The sequence below is a fragment of the Pseudorca crassidens genome, chromosome 20 (genome assembly GCF_039906515.1).
Source record: "Pseudorca crassidens isolate mPseCra1 chromosome 20, mPseCra1.hap1, whole genome shotgun sequence".
In the NCBI taxonomy this organism is placed as follows: domain Eukaryota; kingdom Metazoa; phylum Chordata; class Mammalia; order Artiodactyla; family Delphinidae; genus Pseudorca; species Pseudorca crassidens.
In genome coordinates, this window is record NC_090315.1 from 11355245 (window position 1) to 11379297 (window position 24053).

At 42.4% G+C, this 24053-nt stretch overlaps 1 protein-coding gene and 1 non-coding gene across 2 annotated transcripts in view; one reads left to right on the forward strand and one right to left on the reverse strand.

The window, feature by feature from the left end:
• LOC137215465 (very-long-chain 3-oxoacyl-CoA reductase-A-like) overlaps positions 1 to 24053 on the reverse strand; it is a 75779-nt gene that overhangs the window by 12732 nt on the left and 38994 nt on the right. The window lies entirely within an intron of this gene.
• On the forward strand, positions 22638 to 22741 carry LOC137215808 (U6 spliceosomal RNA). Its single transcript, XR_010939442.1, has one exon. It is a non-coding gene; the product is annotated as a U6 spliceosomal RNA (small nuclear RNA).

Here is a 24053-nt window from a genome sequence, read left to right on the forward strand (position 1 = left end):
TGGCAGCAGCGGGACCAAAGGAGACTTCCGACGGCTTTGGGGACAGCAAGAAACACAGGTGTAGCACCCCGTGAATCCTCTGAGCTCACTGTCTTTCTCAGCATTTCCGAGGGCCTCGGGTGAGCTTCTCTCGGTCCTGAGTTCTGTTCTGTTTGCGTCAAGCTCCTGATCCACTTGGCTTTCCAGTTAGTTTCCCATTTGTCTGGAATCACTAGTTCCATGTCGGGAACTGCTGGTGACAGCTAGAGTTTCCCATTTGTCTGGAAGATGCCTGCAGTTCCCATTCCTTGGGGTCTGCTGGTTCAATCCTTTCCCCAGTCCCCAGTTCCATGTTGGGAGTTGCTCATGGTATGCCCGGGACCTTTCCTTGGCCAGGATGCGGTAACATCTCTGGGCTATTGCCAATATATGAAAGGGCATGTGTTTGTTTGTCTTGTTTTGTATCAGTGAGAGTTGCTGCTGACTGGGACCTCAGAGGTCAAAAAGCCACAAAAATCGGTGGGTGTGGATCGAGCACTTAAGACCTGTTAGAGTGCTCACCACCAAACCCAAAGACATCGTGTTAGGATACGTTGGTCAAGGAATGGGTTAGATGGACAGTAGGTCACCTACCAATCTCAAGAAAATGTCCATGCAATAAGCTACACTGTAAGATGCAATACAATCCCCAATCCAGGGGCGCATCCCTTTTAGGTGTTGATTCGGCTCTGAGAAACCCAAAGCCTTAGCTAATGGGATCCTTAAGTTCTAACGAGTTAAACGCCCCACCTTCCAGCACACTTGCTTATTTTATGTCTAAAAACTATGGTCCCGGAAGCTAGAGATATCTATAAAAATAGGCAAATCTGACTGAAAACAATCCAGAGTTACAACGAGGGAATGTTCCAGTTAGACGAGATCCTTCACTTAAGAACTGCACTTGAAAGTAAGGGTTCATGAATTCAATGAAGAGAACGGGATGCCTATTTCAATTGGTTGAAGTGAACTTCCCAAAGGCTTCAAGATTCCAAAATAGCTTCATTAAAGGACTTGTTACCGAAGGCTGATGAAAAGTGAAAGACAACAGAGGTACCTAAGACAACAGATGACAGGACTGACAGGACTCTGCTCCCCTCTATCCTTCTTTGCCTTCGCGTTCACAGTTTACTCATTCCCTGTCTGGACAGCCTTTCTACTCTGGAGACTATTAAATAGTTACCTTTTGAAATAAAAAGGCCCGAGGTTGCAGGGGATCCTCCTCAGACAGCTTTCACTCCTTGGTCAAAGACTAAACCAAGGGACTTCCCTGGTGGTCCAGTGCTTAAGAATCCGCCTTCCAATACAGGGGACATGGGTTCAATCCCTGGTGGGGGACTAAGCTCCCATCTGCCGTGGGGCAACTAAGCCCGCGAGCCACAGCTGGAGAGCCCATGTGCGGCAACTACAGCCTCCACGAACTCTGGAGCCCACATGCTGCAACAAAGAGCCCACACGCCACCACAAAAGATCCCGCATGCCGCAACGAAGATCCTGTGTGCTGCAACTAAGACCCAATGCGGTCAAAAAAATAAATAAATATTTTTTTTATTTAAAAAAAAAGACTAAGGAGCCATAGTTAAAGAATTTTCTAATCCCCAAAGGTTTTGTTGAAACGTTTAGAATCCTGGGTTGCCAGATCTTTACCAACTTGTGTATGTGTTGGGAGGACCTGGTGAAGCCCAAAAACAGACGTGGGAAGCAGAATGGCATCATCCTGAGGTTGATATTCAAGATCCTCAGTCTCGGGACTTCCCTGGCTGTCCAGTGGTCAAGACTCCATGCCCCCTATCCAGGGAGTGCGGGTTAGATCCCTGGTCAGGGAACTAAGATCCCACAGGCCACAGGAGTGCGGCCAAAAAAACCCCAAAACACATGTTAAGATCCTCGGTCTCTAACACGATCCTCTGATAGACCAGAAAAATCTCCCAATGTGGCAACTGAGCCTAGGGTGTTCCCTGCCTACATTGATTGGTCTATTATTCAAATATGCAAACAAAGAAAGAGGAATCCGTGGCAGATTTTAAAGCCCGTTTGGAAGCCCTCTTCTGATGGCATTCTGGATTCCATTCAGTAGATGAGGTCACTCAATCTGCTCTTGCTGCCCTATTCGTAAACAGATTATTTCCTGAGATTAGCAGGCTAATAAAAAGACAGAAAATAGGATGGGAGGCCACTGGTCTTGTTACTAAGCCAGTGTCGTTTGCCCTACATGCAGCAAGCCAAACGTTGATACGTCAAGGTTTGCAGCAGAGCAACAGTTCATTCACAAGGCAGACAAATGGGGAGATGGGAGAATGAATCTCAAATCCGCCTACCCAAAGGTGAGGGGCTTGAGATATTTAGGAGATTAAAAAGGTCTTAGGTTTGGGGGAAGGTGGTTGTAGGTAGGGAAGAGATGAGGTAATCAGTGCTTTGCATAGGCGTATCTGGGTTACATGCTTCTTCATGGGATGCGTGTTCAAAAATAGAGGTGCTTAGCATAATCTGAGGGTGGAGGCTTTGGCTCTCTGATGTCAAATTGTCATTCATCAGACACCTGTGCAGGCCTAGTTTTAGGGTCGGTGGTCCCAACCAGTCTTAGCTGGCTTGAACTGGACAAGAGCTGACTCCAGTTACCTAAAAAACAACTTAAGCCCCCATTATTATAGCATCCCCTATATCAGAGGTGTTATCTATAGGGGTGGTTAAGGAGTCTTGTGATACATTACCTAGGGTACATGAAGCTTCCAATTAAGGAGAGGAAAAAAGAAAAGAAAAAAATAACTAAAGCCAGCTTACTTAGTGAAGGCGTTTTACAAGCAGAGGGTTTTAAGCAAGTTCATTTATCTCGTGTTCTGTAAAACAAGCTCAAGAATTTCTGTTAGTCGCCAGCCTCTATTAACCCTGTGGAGCACGGTTTCAGTCTCCCCTATCTTTTTAAAAACAATTTATGTATTTATTTGGTTGTGCTGGGTCTTAGTTGCGGCAGGCAGGCTCCTTAGTTGTGGCTCGTGGGCTCCTTAGTTGTGGCATGCAAACTCTTAGTGGTGGCATGCATGTGGGATCTAGTTCCCTGACCAGGGATCCAACCCGGGCCCCCCTGCATTGGGAGCACGGAGTCTTAACCACTGCGCCACCAGGGAAGTCCCCTCCCCTATCTTTTGATCATTCCTCAATCTTGAGGAAAGAGGGGCCGAGACCATGCTGGCTACTTCCTGCTGATAACGGGCGCAGGCCCACCAAGGGTTTGAGAAATGAAACTGGTGTGCATTTGATTGCAAGTACGCACAAATCCCAAGATGAGGACAAGGCTTTGGGCTTAAGGATGCAAGACAAACAGCAAGAACAGAGTTAGGACAAGACGGAATATAAATCCTAGCGAGCGCAGAACAATAATACCGAGTTTAAGCAAAATCCCTCCCATACAGACCTTATTCCCTACGGGATCCATGAGAAGGTCCTTCCTGAGGGATTGAATCCATGTTCTTGTGATGACACCTGTGGGAGCCAAGTTGTCTAATTTTGTCTAAGAAGGTTTTTTACTTCGATGTGGTATTAAAATATACGTAACAGGACCTATTGGCCACTACATATACTCCTCTTTTTTCTGCTAAAATATAATCTAAAAAAATCTTATTGTCTAGTACTGTTCTGGCTAGTGAATCTAGGGCCTTTTGCAGGCTATGGCTTGAACGTGATCTTTCGTGTCTGTTATAATCTGTCCTTGATATAGATGAGGAAGAATTACAACAAAAATCCTCTAGTGTAACAGAGGTGCCCCCTAAATCTATGGGTACTTCTAGTCCTGACACTGGGAGAACAAAAAGCACAGAACTGTAAAAATTCTGTAAAATATGTGGTTAAACCTCTTCCTAAATTGCCTCAATATTCATTAAAGCCTGAATCTATACAGGTCTCACACCAACAATCAAGATCTAATCAACCAGGGGTTAGTCATTTCCTGTACGAGCCCCGTTTAACACAAAAAAACCTAATGGGTGGGAAGCTGTTTACAAGATCGTTATCCCCCATTTCCCAGTTGTTCCAAACACACACGCTCTTTTGTCACTAATTTCACCAGACTCAAAGTGGTTCACTGCTGTAGACCTTTGTTTAGCTTATTTTTTTTAGCATCCCTGCGCTAATCTGTTTGCCAATATCTATTTGCCTTTACTTTGAACAATCAACAATATACTTGGACACTCACATCTCAAGGGTCCACAGAGGCCCCTTCTTATTTCTCTCAAGTGCTCCACCAAGATCTAAGCACCCTCCAGTTCCCCAGGAAATCAACTCTTTTACCATATGTAGATGAACTCTTGCTGTGCTCAGTTCTCCAAGAGGCGTCCATAAACGATTCTATTTATTTGCTACAACAGTTAGCTGAAAAGAGACACAAAGTCTCTAATGAAAGATAACAACTATCTCTAGACACTGTTCATTACCTAGGTCATAACTGAAGTACTGAAGGAATACAATTATCCCCCAAACAGATTAAGCTAACCCAAGAATTTCCTTGACCCACAAATAGGCAACATCTTCGCGAATTTCTAGGCCTGGCTGGCTACTGCAGACCCTCATTTTTCTCTGTTGGCTTCCCCACTCTATAAACTTAACTAAAGTAAAGAGTCCCTGATTCCCTTTGGTGGGAAGATAAACAGGGGCAGGTCTTTTCACCGTCTGCCCTAGGGCTACCTAACGATTCAAACCCTTTCACCTTATTTGTGCTTGAAAGAGATAAGCCAGTCCCGGGAAGGCTCGCACAGACCATGGTAACAAGTACGGGCCTGTTATTAATAATAATTTTAAAAAGTGCAGGCCTACTGCCTATTAATAGCTCACAAGTGGATTCAGTGGCTTGTGCCTACCCCAGCTATAAGGCTATAACTAAAACTGTGCCCCAGGGGGTTAACAGAAATTGGTGACTAACAGAAATTCGTGAACTTGTCTTACAGAACAGCAGCTAAGGAAACAGCTTGTTTAAAAAAACAAACAGGGACTTCCCTTGTGGTCCAGTGGGTAAGACTCCACTCTCCCAATGCAGGAGGCCCAGGTTTGATCCCTGGCCGGGGAACTAGATCCCGCACGCATGCCACAACTAAGAGTCCACATGCCACAACTAAGAAGTCTGCATGCCGCAACTAAGAGGTCCACGTGCCGCAACTAAAAATCCTCCATGCTGCAACGAATATCCCGTGTGCTGCATATAAGACCTGGGACAGCCTAAATAAATAAATATTTTAAAACAAACAAACAAACCTCTGCTTGTTAACTTGCCTTCACTGACCAAGTTTGCCTTATTTTTTTGATGACTTAATCACCCCTATAGGTAACACCTCTGACATATGGGTCACTATAGTAACAGGGGCTTAAGTTGTTTTCCAGGAACCTGGAGTCTGCTCTTGTCCAGTCTGAGCCAGCTAAGACTGGTTGGAACCACCGACCCTAAAACTGGGCCTGTGCAGCTCTCTGATGAATGACAATTTGACAACAGAGAGCCAAAGACTCCACCCTCAGATTGTACTAACCACCTCCATTTTTGAACATGCATCTCATGAAGAAGCATGTAACTCAGATACAACTGTGCAGAATGCCAATTACCTCATCTTTTTCCCTTCTTCCAATCTCCTTTCCCCATGCTTACGACCACCCTGTTTTGTGGCCTATCAAACATACCTTGTACATCTGCTTTCACCATAAAGGGAAAGAATGCATTTAAAAGTAAAAATAGAGTAATTGTGGTTCAGGCATGCAAAATAGAGCTGGGTGGTCATTGTGGACGCATTTTCAGACACATTTCTGTATTACCGAGAACTTGAGTTTTCCGAACTTCATGAGCTTCAAGGAGACCATCAAAACAATATCTGCTTGGAGCTGCCAACTGCAAGGTCTCCTCTTGTAACTATAAAGTCTTTCTCTTACATTAGGAATAGTAGCAAACAAGACAGCTCAAGCCAAAACCTGCCAGCCAAAGGCCCTAGATGCATTAGCCAGAATAGTACTAGACAATAAGATTGCTTTGGGTTACATTTTAGCAGAAAAAGGAGGAGTATATGTAGTGGCCAATAGCTCCTGTTACGTATATTTTAATACCACACTGAAGTAAAAGACCTTCTTAGACAAAATTAGACAACTTGGCTCCCACAAGTGTCATCACAAGAACCTGGATTTAATCTCTTAGAAATATCTTCTCATGGATTCTGTCGGGAATAAGGTCTATGTTGGAGGGATTGCTTACCTGGGCATTATTATTTTGTGCTTGCTAGGATTTATATTCCTTCTTGTCCTAACTCTGTTCTTGATGTTTGTCTTGTATCCTTAAGCCCAAAGTCTTGTTCTCATCTTGGAATTTGTGAGTATTTGCGATCAAATGCGTAACAGCTTCATTCCTCAAACCCCTTATTAGTCCTACACGCCTTATCAGCAGGAAGTAGCCAGAGCAGTCACTGTCCCTCTGTCCTCAAGGTTGAGGGATGATCAAAAGATAGGGGAGACTGAAACCATGTCCCATAGGGTTAACAGAGGCTGGTGAGTAGCGGAAATTCTTGAGCTTGTCTTACAGAACAACAGCTAAGGGAGGGCTTGTAAAAACAAGCAAACAAACAAATAAGAAAAAAACACCTCTGCTTGTAACCTGTCCTCAGTGACCAAGTGCTCTTTAATGATTTTTTGACTCCTTAACCACCCCTATAGATAACACTACTGATGTAGGGGTTGCTATAGAAATGGGGGCTTAAATTGTTTTCCAGGAACTTGGAGTCTGGTCTTGTCCAGTTCAAGCCAGCTAAGACTGGTTGGGACCACTGACCCTAAAACTGGGCCTATGCAGGTATCTGAGTTTTTGACATCAGAGGGTCAAAAACTCCACTCTCAGATCCTGCTAAGTGCCTCCTTTTTTGAACATGCACCCCACAAAGAAACATGTAACCCAGATATATCTGCACAGAACACCGATTACTCACATTTTCCCTACCTCCAATCACCTTACCCCATGCCTAAGACCACCCTTCTTCTTTATCTCATAAATATCTCAGGCCCTTCACTTCTGGGGAGGCAGATTTAGGATCTGTTCTCCAGTCTCCTTGCTTGGTTGCCTCATGGATAAACTTTCTCTGCTGCAAACCTTGGTTTCTCAGCATTTGGCTTGCTGCACCTCAGGCAAATGAACTCGGTTCAGTAACATAGCTGCAGCTGAAAACTTTGTAGAAGGCTCAGCATATTTTGGTGATGACATTTATTTACAAACTCCATACACTGTTCAAAGTCTTCTTAATTCTGAACTGATCCAACATTTCTCAGTTACCAGACTAGCCTCCTATGAGATCCTTCTTCTCTCACTACCTCACTCACATCCGAAACCTTGTGACATTCTTGATCCTGCTACATTACTGCCCCTGCCTGACGAAGGTGAGCCTCATGACTGCAAGGTAATAATGTCCCATTGCATCACACTGTGCCCTGATTTATGAGACACTTTGGACTAATTCTTATGTAATTTTTTTTTGATGATGAATCATGTTGTAAAAATGAGAAAGGGAATTATCAGCTGGTCATGCTGTTCTTAACTAATATGAACTAGTTGAGAGGGGAAATCTCCCACAGGCTAAATCAGTCCAACAAGCAGAGCTCCGTTCCCTTACCAGAGCATGCCAGTTATTGAAAGGACAATTTGTTAATAGTTATACTGATAGCCGGTATGCATCTGAGGTCATGAATGAATTTGGGATGTTATGGAAACGAAAGGGGTTTTCTTACATCCACTGGGACCCAATCAAGCATGAGCAACAAACAGGTAAACAAAGTTCTTAGTGCCGTTCTTTTACCCTCCGAAATTGCTGTCCTCCACACTGAGGTTCACATTACGAGACTAAACCTGAGTATCAGGGAAATGCCCGGGCTGACTTTCACACGAAGGCGGCAGCAGCATAATCTGTAAAGTTTGTGGTAGTCTGTAAACTCAATAAACAGTCGAGACTATGGGAAAATCAAGATGGCCACTTGGTTCTTCCTGTCTCTCTGGCAAACCCCATTTTTCAGTTTTGTTATCCCTTCACCCATCATGGTGCATTTAAGAGGACTCAAATTGTACATAAACTTTGGTGAGAAACTTTGATAACACTCTGAAAATAGTTAACCATCAATGTTTGACCTGACAGATCTGTAATCCTGGAAAAACTAATTTTCCCACCAGAGGCCACAAACTCCTCCCTCTGGACCCTTTGAACATCTGCAACTGGATTTCATTCAGTTATCACCTAGGAGGGGTCATCAATATGTTCTTGTTACTGTATGTATGTTTTTTCCATGGGTTGAAGCCATTCCCTGAGGCAAGGCTGATGCCCTCATAGTGGCAAAGAAACTGTTAGAAAATGTGTTTCCCACTTGGGGTACACCTTCCACAATCTCAGTAATCGAGGCAACCACTTCACTGGGAAAATCATACAAGCCTTAATGAAAGACTTGGAAACCTCTTGGAATTACCACTGTCCCCATCATTCTCCACCATCAAGCAAGGTTGAAGGAACTAATGGGATCCTCAAACTTAAAATCTCTAAACTTGCTGAAACTCTGGTTTTCTTTGCCTCTAGACTTGCTCACTGTTCTGCAGTTCCCCCTTTGGAAAACATAAACTCACTCCACATGAGACAGTCAATGGTAGACCAATGTCCATCAGTACACAAACTTTCTGCTCATCCCTTGTTATCCCATGTTAGTATAACCAGCTACTGAAAATCTTCCATGTTTTATGCTAAAGCCTATCACCAACAGGTTAAACAAGTTTTCCCAGATGCCAGTTCAAAGGATCTTCTTGGTCATAGACTGGAGCCTGGTGATTGGGTATTCTAGAAACGTCATCAGAGGAAAACATCTCTCAAACCCCATTGGAAGGGACCTTAACAAGTGCCCCTGACCACTGACACTGATTTAAAACTAGAAGTTACTGAGCCTTGGGTATACATCCCAAAGCTCAAAATGTCATACATTTAGGTCTTTAAAATCCATCTGGAGCTTATTTTTGTGTATGGTGTTAGGTAGTGTTCTAATTTCATTCTTTTACATGTAGCTGTCCAGTTTTCCCAGCACCACTTATTGAAGAGGCTGTATTTTGTCCACTGTATGTTCCTGCCTCCTTTGTTGTAAATTAGGTGACCATATGTGTGTGGGTTTATCTCTGGGCTTTCTATCCTGTATCATTGATCTATATTTCTGTTTTTGTGCCAGTACCATACTGTCTTGATTACTGTAGCTTTGTAGTATAGCTTGAAGTCAGGGAGCCTTATTCCTCCAGCTCCATTTTTCTTTCTCAGGAATTCTTTGGATATTCAGGGCCTTTTGTGTTTCCATACGAATTGTAAAATTTTCTTTCTAATTCTGTGAAGAATGCCATTGGTAGTTGGATAGGAATTGCATTGAATCTGTAGATTGCTTTGGGTAGTATACTCATTTTCACAATATTGATTCTTCCAATCAAAGAACATGGTATATTTCTCCATCTGTTTATGTCATCTTTGATTTCTTTCATCAGTGTTTTATCGTTTTCTGAGTACAAGTCTTTCACCTCCTTAGGTAGATTAATTCCTAGGTATTTTATTCTTTTTGTTGCGATGGTAAATGGGATTGTTTCCTTAATTTCTCTTTCTGATTTTTAGTGTATAGGAATGCCAGAGATGTCTGTGCATTAATTTTGTATCCTGCAACCTTACCAAATTCATTGATTAGGTCTAGTAGTTTTCTGGTGGCATCTTTAGGATTTTCTACGTATAGTATCATGTCATCTGCACACAGTGACAGTTTTACTTCTTCTTTCCAATTTGTATTCCTTTTATTTCTTTTTCTTCTCTGATTGCTATGGCTAGGGCTTCCAAAACTATGTTGAATAAGAGTGGCAAGAGTGGACATCCTTGTCTTGTTCCTGATCTTAGTGGAAATGCTTTAAGTTTTTCACCATTGAGTATGATGTTTGCTGTGGGTTTGTCATATATGGCCTTTATTATGTTGAGGTTGGTTCCCTCTATGTCCATTTTCTGGAGAGTTTTTTTTTAATCATAAATCGGTGTTGAATTTTGGCAAAAGCTTTTTCTGCATCTATTGAGATGATCATATGGTTTTTATTCCTTAATTTGTTAATGTGGTGTATCACATTGATTGACTTGCATATATTGAAGAATCCTTGCATCCCTGGGATAAATCCCACTTGATCATGGTGTATGATCCTTTTAACATGTTGTTGGATTCTGTTTGCTAGTATTTTGTTCAGGATTTTTGCATCTATGTTCATCAGTGATATTGGTCTATAATTTTCTTTTTTCTGATATATTTTTCTGGTTTCGATATCAGGGTGATGGTGGCTTTGTAGAATGAATTTGGGAGTGTTCCTCCCTTTGACATTTTTTGGAAGATTTTAAAAAGGATCTGTGTTAGCTCTTCTCTAAATGTTTGATAGAATTCACCTGTGAAGCCATCTGGTCCTGGACTTCTGTTTGTTGGAAGATTTTTAATTACAGTTTCAATTTCATTACTTGTGATAGGTCTGTTTATATTTTCTAATTCTTCCTGGTTCAATCTTGGAACATTGTACCTTTCCAAGAATTTGTCCATTTCTTCGTGGTTGTCCATTTTATTGGCATATAGTTGTTTGTAGTAGTCTCTTAAAATCCTTTGTATTTCTGCGGTGTCAATTGTGATTCCTCCTTTTTCATTTCTAATTTTATTGATTTGTGTCCTCTCCCTTTTTTTCTTGATGAGTCTGGTTAAGGGTTTATCAATTTTGTTTATCTTCTCAAAGAACCAGCTTTTAGTTTTATTGATCTTTGCTATTGTTTTCTTCATTTCTATTTCATTTATTTCTTCTCTGATCTTTATGGTTTCTTCCCTTCTACTGACTTTGGGTTTTCTTTGTTCTTCTTTCTCTTGTTGCTTTAGGTGTAGGGTTAGATTGTTTATTTGAGATTTTTCTTGTTTCTTGAGGTGAGATTGAATTGCTATAAACTTCCCTCTTATAACTACTTTTGCTGTGTCCCATAGGTTTTGGGTCATTGTATTTCATTGTCATTTGTTTCCATGTATTTTTTAAATTTCTTCTTTGATTTCTTCAGTGATCTCTTGGTTATTTATATATTTAATTTATTATTATTATTTTTAAAATTTGTATTTATTTATTTTTGGTTGCCTTGGGTCTTCGTTGCTGCACGCAGGCTTTCTTTAGTTGAGGTGAGTGGGGGCTACTCTTTGCTGCAGTGTGAGGGCTTCTCATTGCAGTAGCTTCTCTTGTTGCGGAGCACGGGCTCTAGGCATGCGGGCTTCAGTAGTTGTGGCTCGCAGGCTCTAGAGCGCAGGCTCAGTAGTTGTGGCGCATGGGCTTAGTTGCTCCGTGGCATGTGGGATCTTCCCGGACCAGGGCTCGAACCCATGTCCCCTGCATTGGCAGGTGGATTCTTAACCACTGTGCCACCAGGGAAGCCCCCTCTTGGTTATCTAATAGCACACTGTTTAGCCTCCATGTATTTGTGGTTTTTACAGTTTTTTTTTTCTGTAATTGTGTTCCAATCTCATAGCATTGTGGTCAGAAAAGATGCTTGATAAGATTTCAATTTTCTTAAATTTTCCAAGGCTTGATTTGTGACCCAAGATGTGATCTATCCTGGAGAATGTTCCATGTGCACTTGAGAAGAAAGTGTATTCTGCCACTTTTAGGTGGAATGTTCTCTAAATATCAATTAAATCTATCTGGTCTATTGTGTCTTTTAAAGCTTGTGTCTCCTTATTTATTTTCTGTTTGGATGATCTGTCCATTGGTGTAAGTGGGGTGTTAAAGTCCCCTACTATTATTGTGTTACTGTCAATTTCCCCTTTCATGGTTGTTAGCATTTGCCTTATGTATTGAGGTGCTCCTATGTTGGGTGCATAAACATTTATAATTGTTATATCTTCTTCTTGGATTGATCCCTTGATCATTACGTAGTGTCCTTCCTTATCTCTTGTAACAGTCTTTTTCTTTCTTTTTTTTTTTTTTTTGTGGTAAGCAGGCCTCTCACAGCTGTGGCCTCTCCCCTTGCAGAGCACAGGCTCTGGACGCGCAGGCTCAGCGGCCATGGCTCACGGGCCTAGCCACTCCGTGGCATGTGGGATCTTCCCGGACCGGGGCACGAACCCGTGTCCTCTGCATTGGCAGGCGGACTCTCAGCCATTGCGCCACCAGGGAAGCCCAACAGTCTTTATTTTAAAGTCTATTTTATCTGATATGAGTATTGCTACTCCAGCTTTCTTTTGATTTCCATTTGCATGGAATATCTTTTTCCTTCCCTTCACTTTCAGTCTGTATGTGTCTCTAGGTCTGAAGTGGGACTCTTGGAGACAGCATATATATGGATCTTGTTTTTGTATCCATTCAGCAAGCCTGTGTCTTCTGGTTGGAGCATTTAATCCATTCACGTTTAAGGTAATTATCGATATGTATGTTCCTATGACCATTTTCTTAATTGTTTTGGGTTTGTTTTTGTAGGTCCTTTTCTTCTCTTGTGTTTCCTACTTAGAGAAGTTCCTTTAGCATTTGTTGTAGAGCTGGTTTGGTGGTGCTGAATTCTCTTAGCTTTTGCTTGTCTGTAAAGCTTTTGATTTCTCCATCGAATCTGAATGAGATCCTTGCCGGGTAGAGTAATCTTGGTTGTACGTTCTTCCCTTTCATCATGTTAAGTATATCATGCCACTCCCTTCTGGATTGTAGAGTTTCTGCTGAGAAATCAGCCGTTAACCTTATGGGAGTTCCCTCGTATTCTATTTGTCATTTTTCCCTTGCTGCTTTCAGTAATTTTTCTTTGTCTTTAATTTTTGCCAATTTGGTTATTATGTGTCTCGGCATGTTTCTCCTTGGGTTTATCCTGTATGGGACTCTCTGTGCTTCCTGGACTTGGGTGACTATTACCTTTCCCATGTTAGGGAAGTTTTCCACTATAATCTCTTCAAATATTTTCTCAGACCCTTTCTTTTTCTTCTCTTCTTCTGAGACCCCTATAATTCGAATGTTGGTGTGTTTAGTGTGTCCCAGAGGTCTCTGAGGTTGTCTTCAATTCTTTTCATTCTTTTTTCTTTATTCTGCTCCTCGGCACTTATTTCAACCATTTTGTCTTCCAGCTCACTTATTCGTTCTTCTGCCTCCGTTATTCTGTTATTGATTCCTTCTAGTGTATTTTTCATTTCAGTTATTGTGTTGTTCATCTGTTTGTTTGTTCTTTAGTTCTTCTAGATCTTTGTTAAACATTTCTTGTATTTTCTCAATCCGTGCCTCCATTCTATTTCTGAGATTCTGGATCATCTTTACTATCATTACTCTGAATTATTTTCGGGTAGATTGCCTATTTCCTCTTCATGTATTTGGTCTTGTGGGTTTTTACCTTGCTCCTTCATCTGTGATATATTTTCTTGCCATCTCATTTTTTTTTTTTTTTTTTAATGAGTGGGAATGTGTTCCTGTCTTACTGGTCGTTTGGCCTGAGGCTTCCAACTCTGGAGTTTGTAGGCTGTTGGGGAGAGTTGGGTCTTGGTGCTGAGATGAGGAGCTCTGGGAGACCTCACTCAGATGAATATTCCCTGGGGTCTCGTTAGTCCAGTGGTTCGGACTCGGAGCTCCCACCGCAGGAGCTTCAGTCTGACCCCCCAGCTCGTGAACCAAGATCCTACAAGCCACACAGGGCAGCAAAAAAAAAAAAAGAGAGAACAATAATAAAGTGAAAAATAAAATTAGGGCTTCACTGGTGGCGCAGTCGTTAAGAATCTGCCTGCCAATGCAGGGGACACGGGTTCGAGCCCTGGTCTGGGAAGATCCCACATGCCATGGAGCAACTAAGCCCGTGCGCCACAACTACTGAGCCTGTGAGCCTAGAGCCTGTGCTCTGCAACAAGATAAGCCACCGCAATGAGAAGCCCAAGCACCACAATGAAGAGGGGCCCCCACTCGCTGCAACTAGAGAGAGCCCACACACAGCAACAAAGACCCAATGCAGCCAAAAATAAATAAATAAAATAAAAATAAAATTAGACTAGGAAACTAACAGATATGTTAGAAAAAAATAATAATAATAATATAGATGAAACAACAACCAGAAGGTAAAACAGAACCACAGTAGTAAAAAAGAGGAGGAGAAAAAAGAGAAAAAAAAGTGGAAAAAGGCCTTGGCTGTGGAGGGCAGGGCCTAAGGATGGGCGAGGTTTGGGCCGTGGCTGGGGCCTATACTTAGGACACATAGGGCTGGAAAAGGCTCTGGGGGGGTGGGGGGTGGGGCTTAATCTCAACAGAACAGAAGGAGTCCAGCTGTGCCTCCCGCCTCTGGTCTCAGAGGGTGGTGGACCCCAGCTGGGGGCCCAGCAGGCTTCCTGGGCTCGAGTGGGCAGGGCAAATGCCCTCTGCTCCTCTCCGGCTCCTCCCATCCAGGAGGGCCCCTCCCGCCTGCCTCTCCTGTTCTCTCCTGGCCTCCCTACTATGCCCCAGGGCCAACCCAGCCCAGAGGGGACCTCTGAGGGCATAGGACCCAGCCAGAGAGCTGGGCAGACTTCCTTGGCCGACTGGGCAGAGGAAACGCTGGGCCTGCTCGCCCCTGATCTAAGCCCCGGAGGGTCCCTCCAGGCGTGGGAACCCCTCCCCCCTCTCAGCCACACCTCAGGGGGGCTGGTCCTGTCCAGTCTCCACTTCTCCTCCCTCCTCAGTCCCCCCACGTCCTACCGGTTCGCTTGGGGGTTCTTCCTGTTTCCTTGGGGACTGGGATCCCTCACCAGCGTCCAGCAGGCGCCCTCCCAAATTGATTTTTAAATTTACTCAACTGAATTTTTATTTAACATCCCAAATAGAAGCTCTGTACCCATTAAACAATCATTCCCTATCCCCAGGTCCATGTAACCTCTATTCTACTTTCTGTCTTGATGAATCTGTGTATTCTAGATGCCGTACATAAGATAAATCATACGTATTTGTCTTCTAGTGTCTGGTTTTATTTCACTTAGCATAATGTTTTCAACGTTTGTGCATGTTGCAGCATGTATCAGAATTTTGATCCCTTTTCAGGCTGAATATTATTCCATTGTACGTATATACCACATTTTGTTTATTCATTCATCTGTTGATGGACATTTGGGTTGCTTCCACCTCTTGGCTATTGTGACTAATGCTACTATGAATGTTCGTGTGCAAGTATATGTTTGATTCCCTTCTTTTGATTCTTTGGGGTATATACCTAGAAGTAGAATTTCTGGATCATACAGTAATTCTATATTTAACTTTTTGAGAAAACTCCATACTGTTCTCCACAGTGACCATCCTACTTACATTCTGATCAGTAATGCACAATTGCAATTTCTCCACATCCTTGCTAATTCTTGTTATTTTCAGTTTTTTAAAATAATTATTCTAATAGGAGTGAAGTGGTATCCATTGTGCTCTTGATTTGCATTTCCTTAATAAGCATACTTTTATGGGTTTATTGGTCATTTGCATATCTTCTTTGGAGACATGTCTATTCAAGTCTTTTACCCATATTTGAATTGGGTTATTTGTTTTGTTGTTGTTTAGTTGTGGGTGTTCTTTATATAGTCTAGATATGAATTCCCTGTTTTATATATAATTTGTGAATATTTTCTTCTATTCTGTGGGTCACCTTTTCACTTGTTGACAGTGTCATATGAATGATACACAAAATTCTGAATTTTAACGAAGTCCAATTTATCTATTTTTATTGTTGTCACCTGCACTTTTGATGTCATATCTGTGAAATCCTTGCAAAACCCAATGTCTTGAAGATTCTCCCCTTATTTTCTACTAATAGTTTTTTTTTTAACTTTGATTTTTCTCCCATCATCACAATGATTTCTTTTAAGAGTTGTATAGTTTTAGCTCTTACATTAGGTCTTTGATTTGTTTTAAGTTTTGTGTATGGTGTAAGGTAAGGGACCAACTTTGGGGGTTTTTTTTGCATACGAATATCCATTATTCCCAGTACCTTTGCTGAAAAGACCATTCTTTTCTCCTTGAATGTTCTTGGCACCCCTGTTGAAAATAATTGACCATATATGTGAGGGCTTATTTCTAGGCTCTCTTATTCTATTCCATTGACCTATCTGTCTGTTCATATGCCAGTACCACATTGTTTTGATTACTGTAGCTTTGTGTCAAGTCTTGAAATTAGAAATTGTGAGTCCTCCAGCTTTGTTCTTTTTCAAGATCGCTTTGCCTATTCAGGGTCCGTTAAGATTCTATATGAAAAAAAAAGATTCTATACGAATTTTAGGATGTATGTTCTGCAAAAAAGACTCTGCTGGGGGGCTTCCCTGGTGGTGCAGTGGTTGAGAGTCCGCCTGCCGATGCAGGGGACACGGGTTCGTGCCCCGGTCCGTGAAGATCCCACATGCCGTGGAGTGGCTGGGCCCATGAGCCATGGCCGCTGAGCCTGCACGTCCGGAGCCTGTGCTCCACAACGGGAGAGGCCACAACAGTGAGAGGTCCATGTACCATAAAAAAAACAACAACAACAACAACTCTGCTGGGATTTTGATAGAGATTGCGTTGAATCTGTAGATCACTTTGGGTAATACTGATTGATATCTTAACAATGTTAAGACTTCCAATCCATGAAAACAGGCTTTCCTTTTATTTATCTGTGTCTTCTTTAATTTCTTTCAGCGATGTTTTATGGTTTTCAGTGTACAAGTTTTTCTGCCTCCTTGGTTATGTTTATTCCTATTTTAAAATTATTTTTGATGCTATTGTAGATGGAATGTTTTCTTAATTTCTTTTTTGGTTTGTTAATTCTTAGTGTATAGAAAACAACTGATCTGTGTGTGTCTGTTTTGAATCTGTAACTTTATGAATTCATTTATTGTTTTAACAAGTTTTTTGTGGAATCTTTAGAGTTTTCTACGTATAAGATCATGTTGTCTGCAAACCCAGTTAATTTTTCTTCTTCTTTTCCAATTTGGATACCTTCCACTACACTTTCTTGCCTAATTGTTCTGTCTAGGACTTCCAGTACTTCGTTAAATAGAAGTGGTAAAGCTGGCATTTTTGTCTTGTTCCTGATCTTAGAGGAAAAGCTTTTGGTCTTTCACCATTGAGTATGATGTCAACTGTGGGCTTTTCATAAAAGGCCTGATTATGTTAAGGTAATTTCCTTCTATTCCTAGTTTGTTGGATATTTTCATCACGAAAAATTTTGAATTTTGTCAAAATTGAGGCTTTTTCTGCCTCAGTTGAGATAATCATGTGTTTTTTTCTTCTTTCTGTTACTGTTATTGCATTACATTAATAATTTATAATCTATAAGTAATTAAGTAATTAATATATGCATTTGTCTTTTAAATTCTATAGAAAATTAAAAGTGGGGAACTCCCTGGTGGTCCAGTGGTTAGGGCTTTCACTGCCATAGCCCGGGTTCAATCCCTGGTCAGGGAACTAAGATCCTGCAAGCTGAGTGGCGTGGACAAAAACAATAATAATAATAATTTTTAAAAAGTGGAGTTACAATTCTAGATTAAAATAATACTGGCTTTTATATTTGCCAGTGTATTACCTTTATGGGAGGACTTTATATCTTCATATGGCTTCGAGTTACTGTTTAACTTATTTTCATTTCAACCTGAAGGACCCCCTTTAATGTTTCTTGCAGGGCAGGTCTAGTGGTAATGAACTCCTTCAACTTTTGTTTATCTGGGTAAATAGTGATTCCTCTGCTTTAGGGGAGAAAAAGCACAGTGCTTGGAGAGTGGGTGCTGGCATAAAGATTATTTTGAGCTGAAGACATTTGAGAATCAATAAATGTAGGAGAAGCTTTCTCTGAACTCCCCTTATCTACCTAAAAATCGATCCTTAAAAAAAAAAAAAGAACTCACTTGTCAGAAATTGCTTCCCTAGGAGAGCAGACCAGAAGTCGACAGCACAACCCAGACAGATATTGTCACAAACTATCAAATTGCCTATCTGTTCTCCTTAAGGCCCGTTTATCTTCCATAAAAATCATTTGCTCTCCCATAAGTGGTCTCTCTCCCCCTCCCTTTCCCCATGAAGATGGTATATAAGCTTTCAACTCTCACTGCTTTTGAGGGGTACTCTTCTTTTCTGATACAACCATGCACGTGAAATTAATATATTTGGGGAGGGATAATTTGGGATTTACGGATACACACTTTTATATATAAAATAGATAAACAACAAGGACCTACTATTATATATAACACAGGGAACTATATTCAATAACTTGTAATAAACCATAATGGAAAAGAATCTGAAAAAGAATACATATATATATATCAACTGAATCACTTTGCTGTACACCTGAAGCACTATAAACCAACTATACTTCAGTTCTTAAAAATTAATAAGTTTGTCTGCCTTTTCTCCTGTTAATCTGCCTGTCATCAGTTTAGTTCGCAGACCCAGCCATTGGAGACCCAGGAGAGCAGAAGGCAAGTCTTCCCTCCCCTATGATTTCCAGCAACGGGGATGAGATCTCATTGGCTGGAACATTCTGTCCACTCTGGAGGCAGCAAAAGGTAAGACTTCTTTTCTCTGCGTGGGGTCTGATCAAACCCAGCAGTACAGGTCCCTATGGTATTTCTCCCTTCTAAACTTATCTTAGCTGGAGAAAACATTAATATGAACTAGTTTTGGGGGTGTATAGTGATTCCTGTGTTTTTTGTCTTGAGTACTCTGGGTTTTAATTCATCCTTTCCCTGTTTTGATGGTCATTGTGTTCCTTTGCCTGTATGTGTATGTGTATATATATATATTTTTTTTTTCCAGATTCTTTTTTGTTAGAGGTTATTACAAGATATTGAATGTAATTCCTTGTGCTAAAAGTAGGTCCTTGTTGTTTATCTATTTTATATATAGTAATTTGTATTTGTTAATCCCAAACTCCTAATTTATCCCTCCCCCGCCATTTCCCCTTTGGTAACCATAAGTCTGTTTTCATGTCTATAAGTCTGTTTCTGTTTTGTAAATAAGTTCATTTGTATCATTTTCTTAGATTCCACATATAAGTGATATCACATGGTACTTGTCTTTCTCTTTCTGATGTACTTCGCTTAGTATGATAATCTCTAGGTCCATCCATGTTGCTGCAAATGGCATTCCTTTTTTATGGCTGAGTAATATTCCATTGTATATATGTACCACATCTTCTTTATCCATTCATCTGTCGATGGACACTTAGGTGGCTTCCATGTCTTGGCTATTGTAAATAGTGCTGCTATGAACACTGGGGTGCATGTGTCTTTTCAAATTAGAGTTTCTCTGGATATATGCCCAGGAGTGGGACTGCTGGATCATATAGTAGCTCTATGGTTTTTTTGAGGAAACTCCATACCGTTCTCCATAGTGGCCACACCAATTTACGTTCCCACCAACAGTACAGGAGGGTTCCCTCTTCTCCACACCCTCTCCAGCACTTATTATTTGTAGACTTTTTGATGATGGTTGTCTCTTGTGTTGACTGTCATTAGGAGAATCATAAGGTAGAAGACAGGTAAAGGTCCTGCAAGCCTGGGGTTTGAGCTGGCCTCACAGCCTGGTGAGTTTACAGTTCCCAGACTGGCATCTATCTAGACAAACTTTGCTGTGGGTCACCCATAAAAAAAACCAAACCAGATGAAACTCTCCTTTCATCTCCTCTGGTGTCCCGAGAGCTTGGCTTTGTAACCAGTGAGAACACGCTCTCTGGTTTGCCCGGCTGGGGGGCGTGGCTTCCATCAAGTGTCCGGCCAGCAGGGTGTAGGAACCCCAGATGCGAAGTGACAAGCAGTATTTTCTTTCTCTGATGGTGCCAGCTCTCAGGGGAGTTCGTTTTAATTAGGAGTCCGAGCGCATCAGGGGCTGTGCTGCTCTAACCTTGTTGCCTTGTCGTGGTGGGAAAATCCCATCCCAGTCTTGTCTGCTTGTAGTCATAGATTACCAGGTCTGTGACTGGAAGTGTCTCATTTCTGTGGGAGACTGGAGACATGAGTTTTCATAAATATTTTTTACCACCCATGGCAATAAGGATCTTTGCCTCCTTAAGGGCTATCTTTGGGAGTGGTCTTTTGGATCATGGGAGGTATGTCTTCTGCAACCAGTTTGGGTGATGCCTCTTGGATCCATGGTGAACATTTATTCTAAGCCAGGAAAATTACCTCTGGGTCTTGCCATAAAAAGGCTTATTGGATTGAGTCACTATAAGAAGGGATACACCTTTGAAGATCCTACCCATCAATGGTGAGATAAGGGATCCTTTGATTTGGAAAAACATTTACATTTCTAAAAGATTTTAGAGGGAACTTCCCTGGTGGTCCTGTGGTAAAGAATCTGCCTTCCAATGCAGGGGACGTGGGTTCGATCCTTGGTCGGGGAACTAAGATCCTACATGCCCCAGGGCAACTTAGGCCGGGTACCACAACTACTGAGCCTGCACGCCTCAATGAGAGAGCCAGCGTGCCGCAAACTACAGAGCCCATGCGTGCCCTGGAGCCCATGCGCCACAACTAGAGAAGAGAAAACCCGCAGGCCACAACTAGAGAGAAGCCCGCGTGCAACAAAGAGCCCACGTGCTGCAACTAAGACCCGAAGCAGCCAAAAAAAAAAAAAAAAAAGATTTTAGAGACCTCTCATCCTATATAAGTGTCCTATTGTTACCAAGATCAAATTGATAGAGGGACACAAAAGAGCATTCTGGCTAACCTTAGGGACTCCTTTAACAAGAGTAAAAAACAGAAATCAGACTTAGAACAAAAATGAAAATCCACAGCCCCCATAAATTCCCCTTTTCCACCCTCCTATATGCCCCTTTATAACCAACTCCCTGTCGCTGACCCTCCAGAAGATCTTTGGATCTCTGGGTCCCTGCCCCAAATCCCCCTCCCCGAATCTAATCTCACCTCCTCAGCAAATTCCTTTAATTCCTAAAACTCCTCCAACCTCCCCAGAAAAATCTCTCAAACACCCAGCTGCGAGCATTAAGTTCCCTTTCCCTGCGAGAATTCCAGAAGGCACTCTGGCAGGATCCTCCAGTCCTGGGGGATGTAGGTTATTTATGTAAATACTGATGCTGAGGAAGAAAACCTGGCAGAGGCTGCAGGATCTGTCTTGCCATCCCTGGCCATCAGGAGTACTTCCCAGGGCTCTATAATCAAAACCCAACCGCTTCAGGCTTTCCCAGGCAAAGGGCTTGGTGAATGTATCCTGGACCCCCAACACAAAGAGTTCACATGCCCTGGACACCAGCAGATCTTTTAAACTACAAAGCCCCTTTACTCTCACTTTCAGAAGATCCTGCCAAATGGTGAGAGGAGCTAGAAAGATTAGTGGGCATTTATAACCCTGCTCACAGGGGCAGCTTGTAAGGGGCGTTCTTTCCACCTGTGATTATACTATAGCTATACGCCAAGACCTCCCGGAGAAAACTCCCCACACCGGGGAAACTGGTGGCCGATCCTTCCCAGGCCCTCCTGCAAATGACCAGGAAATGATGCAGGTAGAGGCTGATAGGAACGATGCTGAAGGCCTTTCCTCCAAAGGTGAACTGGTTCCAGGTTGAATTGTGCGCTCAGAAAGAAGACGAACATCCCCAGATCTCTGTGGAAGGTGTTACGCAGACTTTTCAAAGACACACTGCACCAAACCCAAAAGCCCCAGGACACAGAAATCTTTTGATTTCTGTTTTAGTTGGAAATCTTCTCCCTGATATAAAGAGGCAAATCCAAAATCGTGCAGTTGGGATGGACAATCTCTCAATGTTATTACAGAGACTGCAAAATAGCCTTCAGGAGAGCAGGAGGAAAAAGCAATTAAAATCAACAGTCCTTGCCTTTGTCCCAAGACAACTGCACATTGTGTAAAAAGCCAGGCATTGGGAAAGCAGTTGTCCTGAACTTCAAATAAAGGAAAGCTTAAAAAGCAATCATCCAGGGGACTTCCCTGGGACTAACCCTGGCTCAGGGGTTAAGAATCTGCCTGCCAACGCAGGGGACACGGGTTCGAGCCCTGGTCCAGGAAGATCCCACATGCTGCGGAGCAACTAAGCCCATGTGCCACAACTACTGAGACTGTGCTCTACAGCCTGCGAGCCACAACTACCGAACCCGCGTGCCACAACTACTGAAGCCCGCACGCCTAGAGCCCACGGTCCGCAACAAGAGAAGCCACCGCAATGAGAAGCCCGCACACCACAACGAAGAGTAGCTCCCACTCGCCTCAACTAGAGAAAGCCCGCACACAGCAACGAAGACCTAACACAGCCAAAAAACCAACAACAAAAAGCAATCATCCCAGAACACCGAGCCCTCAGAGGGTCCGTTCTCCCCCTTCTGGGGGCAATTCCCCATCAAGGACAAGGTCAGTCTATCCTCAGTCACACCCCAGCACCCAACATTTAACTTAAGATAGGGGATCAGGGGACTTCTCTGGTGGTCCAGTGGGTGAGACTCCATGCTCCCAATGCAAGGGTCCCGGGTTCGATCGCTGGCTGGGGAACTAGATCCTGCATGCATGCCACAACTAAGAAGCCGGCATGCCGTAACTAAAGATCCCGTATGCTGCAACTAAAACCCAGCACAGCCTAAATAAATAAATGAATATTTTTTAAAAAGATAGAGGATCGGGAATTGGATTTCTTTTTTAAAAAATTTATATGCTCACTTCGGCAGCACATATACTAAAATTGGAACGATACAGAGATTAGCATGGCCCCTGCACAAGGATGACACACAGATTTGTGAAGTGTTCCGTATTTTTTCACTTTGTTATAAAGCAGAAACTAACACAGCATTGTAAAGCAATTATACTCCAATAAAGATGTTTAAATTTTTTTATTTATTTTAGTATTTGTACAAGGGGGTAAATCCGTAAACTCTTGCCACCCCTCTCCACCCGAGTCCCTAATCCAGCCGCTATCCTCACATCAGCCCCCGCTGCCGCAGCCTGGTTTACAGGGATTGACCTCTGCTCAGCTTTCTTTCCCCCGCTGTTGACTCCTCACTCACAATTTCTCTCTGCAATTACGTTTCAAGGGAGACGATTAACATGGACTCATGTACCTCAGGGATGTTGGGTGTCTTCCTCTATTATCTTCCCAAGCCCTCACAGTTGACTTCGCTTTGTAGCCGTTACCCCGGGCCCCATCCTTGCTCAAGACATGGGTGGTCTCTTACTCTGTAACTAGACGAGCATGGTGACCAGACAGACCCTCTCGTTCTCCTTAGGGCACTCACTAGACAAGACCAGAAAGCTTTCAGATCTACGTTTCAGTGGCTGCTAACCACTGCCACCTACTCAGGACAGGAGTTATTGCAGGGGACTCACAAAACTCACCCCAAAACGCCTTAAATCCCTTCTGTCCATCCCTCTCCCCGAATCAAAAAAGCAGCCGTGTAAATCCCTGACACACCTGGCTACTGCCGCCAACGGATTCCTATTTTTGCTGCCCTTGTTCAAGCTTTACTTGCCCTCCTTCCAGATGCTACCTGGAGCCCACGTCCTGGCCCTCGGAAGCATGAACCTCCTCTGAAACTGTTTGCTTGTAACTGAAGCATAGCTGATTTACAATGTTGTGTTAGTTTCAAGTGTACAGAAGAGTGATTCAGTTATACATATACTTACATATCTATTCTTTTTCAGATTCTTTTCCCTTATAGGTTATTACAGAATCCCTGTGCTGTACCATAGGTCTTTGTTGGCTGTCTATTTTATACATACTAGTGTGTTTATGTTAATTTCTAAACTCCTAATTTATCCCCCCCCTTTCCCTTTGGTAACCATAAGTTTGTTTTCTATGTCTGTGGGTCTATCTCTCTTTTGTATGTAAGTTCATTTGTATTATTTTTTTAGATTCCACATATAAGTGATATCATATATTTGTCTTTCTCTGTCTGACTTACTTCACTCAGTGTGACAATCTCTAGATCCACCCATGTTGCTGCAAATGGCATTATTTCGTTCTTTTTTATGGCTGAGTAATATTCCATTGCATATATATATACCACATCTTCTTTATCTATTCCTCTGCTGATGGACATTTAGGTTGCTTCCATATCTCGGCTATTGTAAA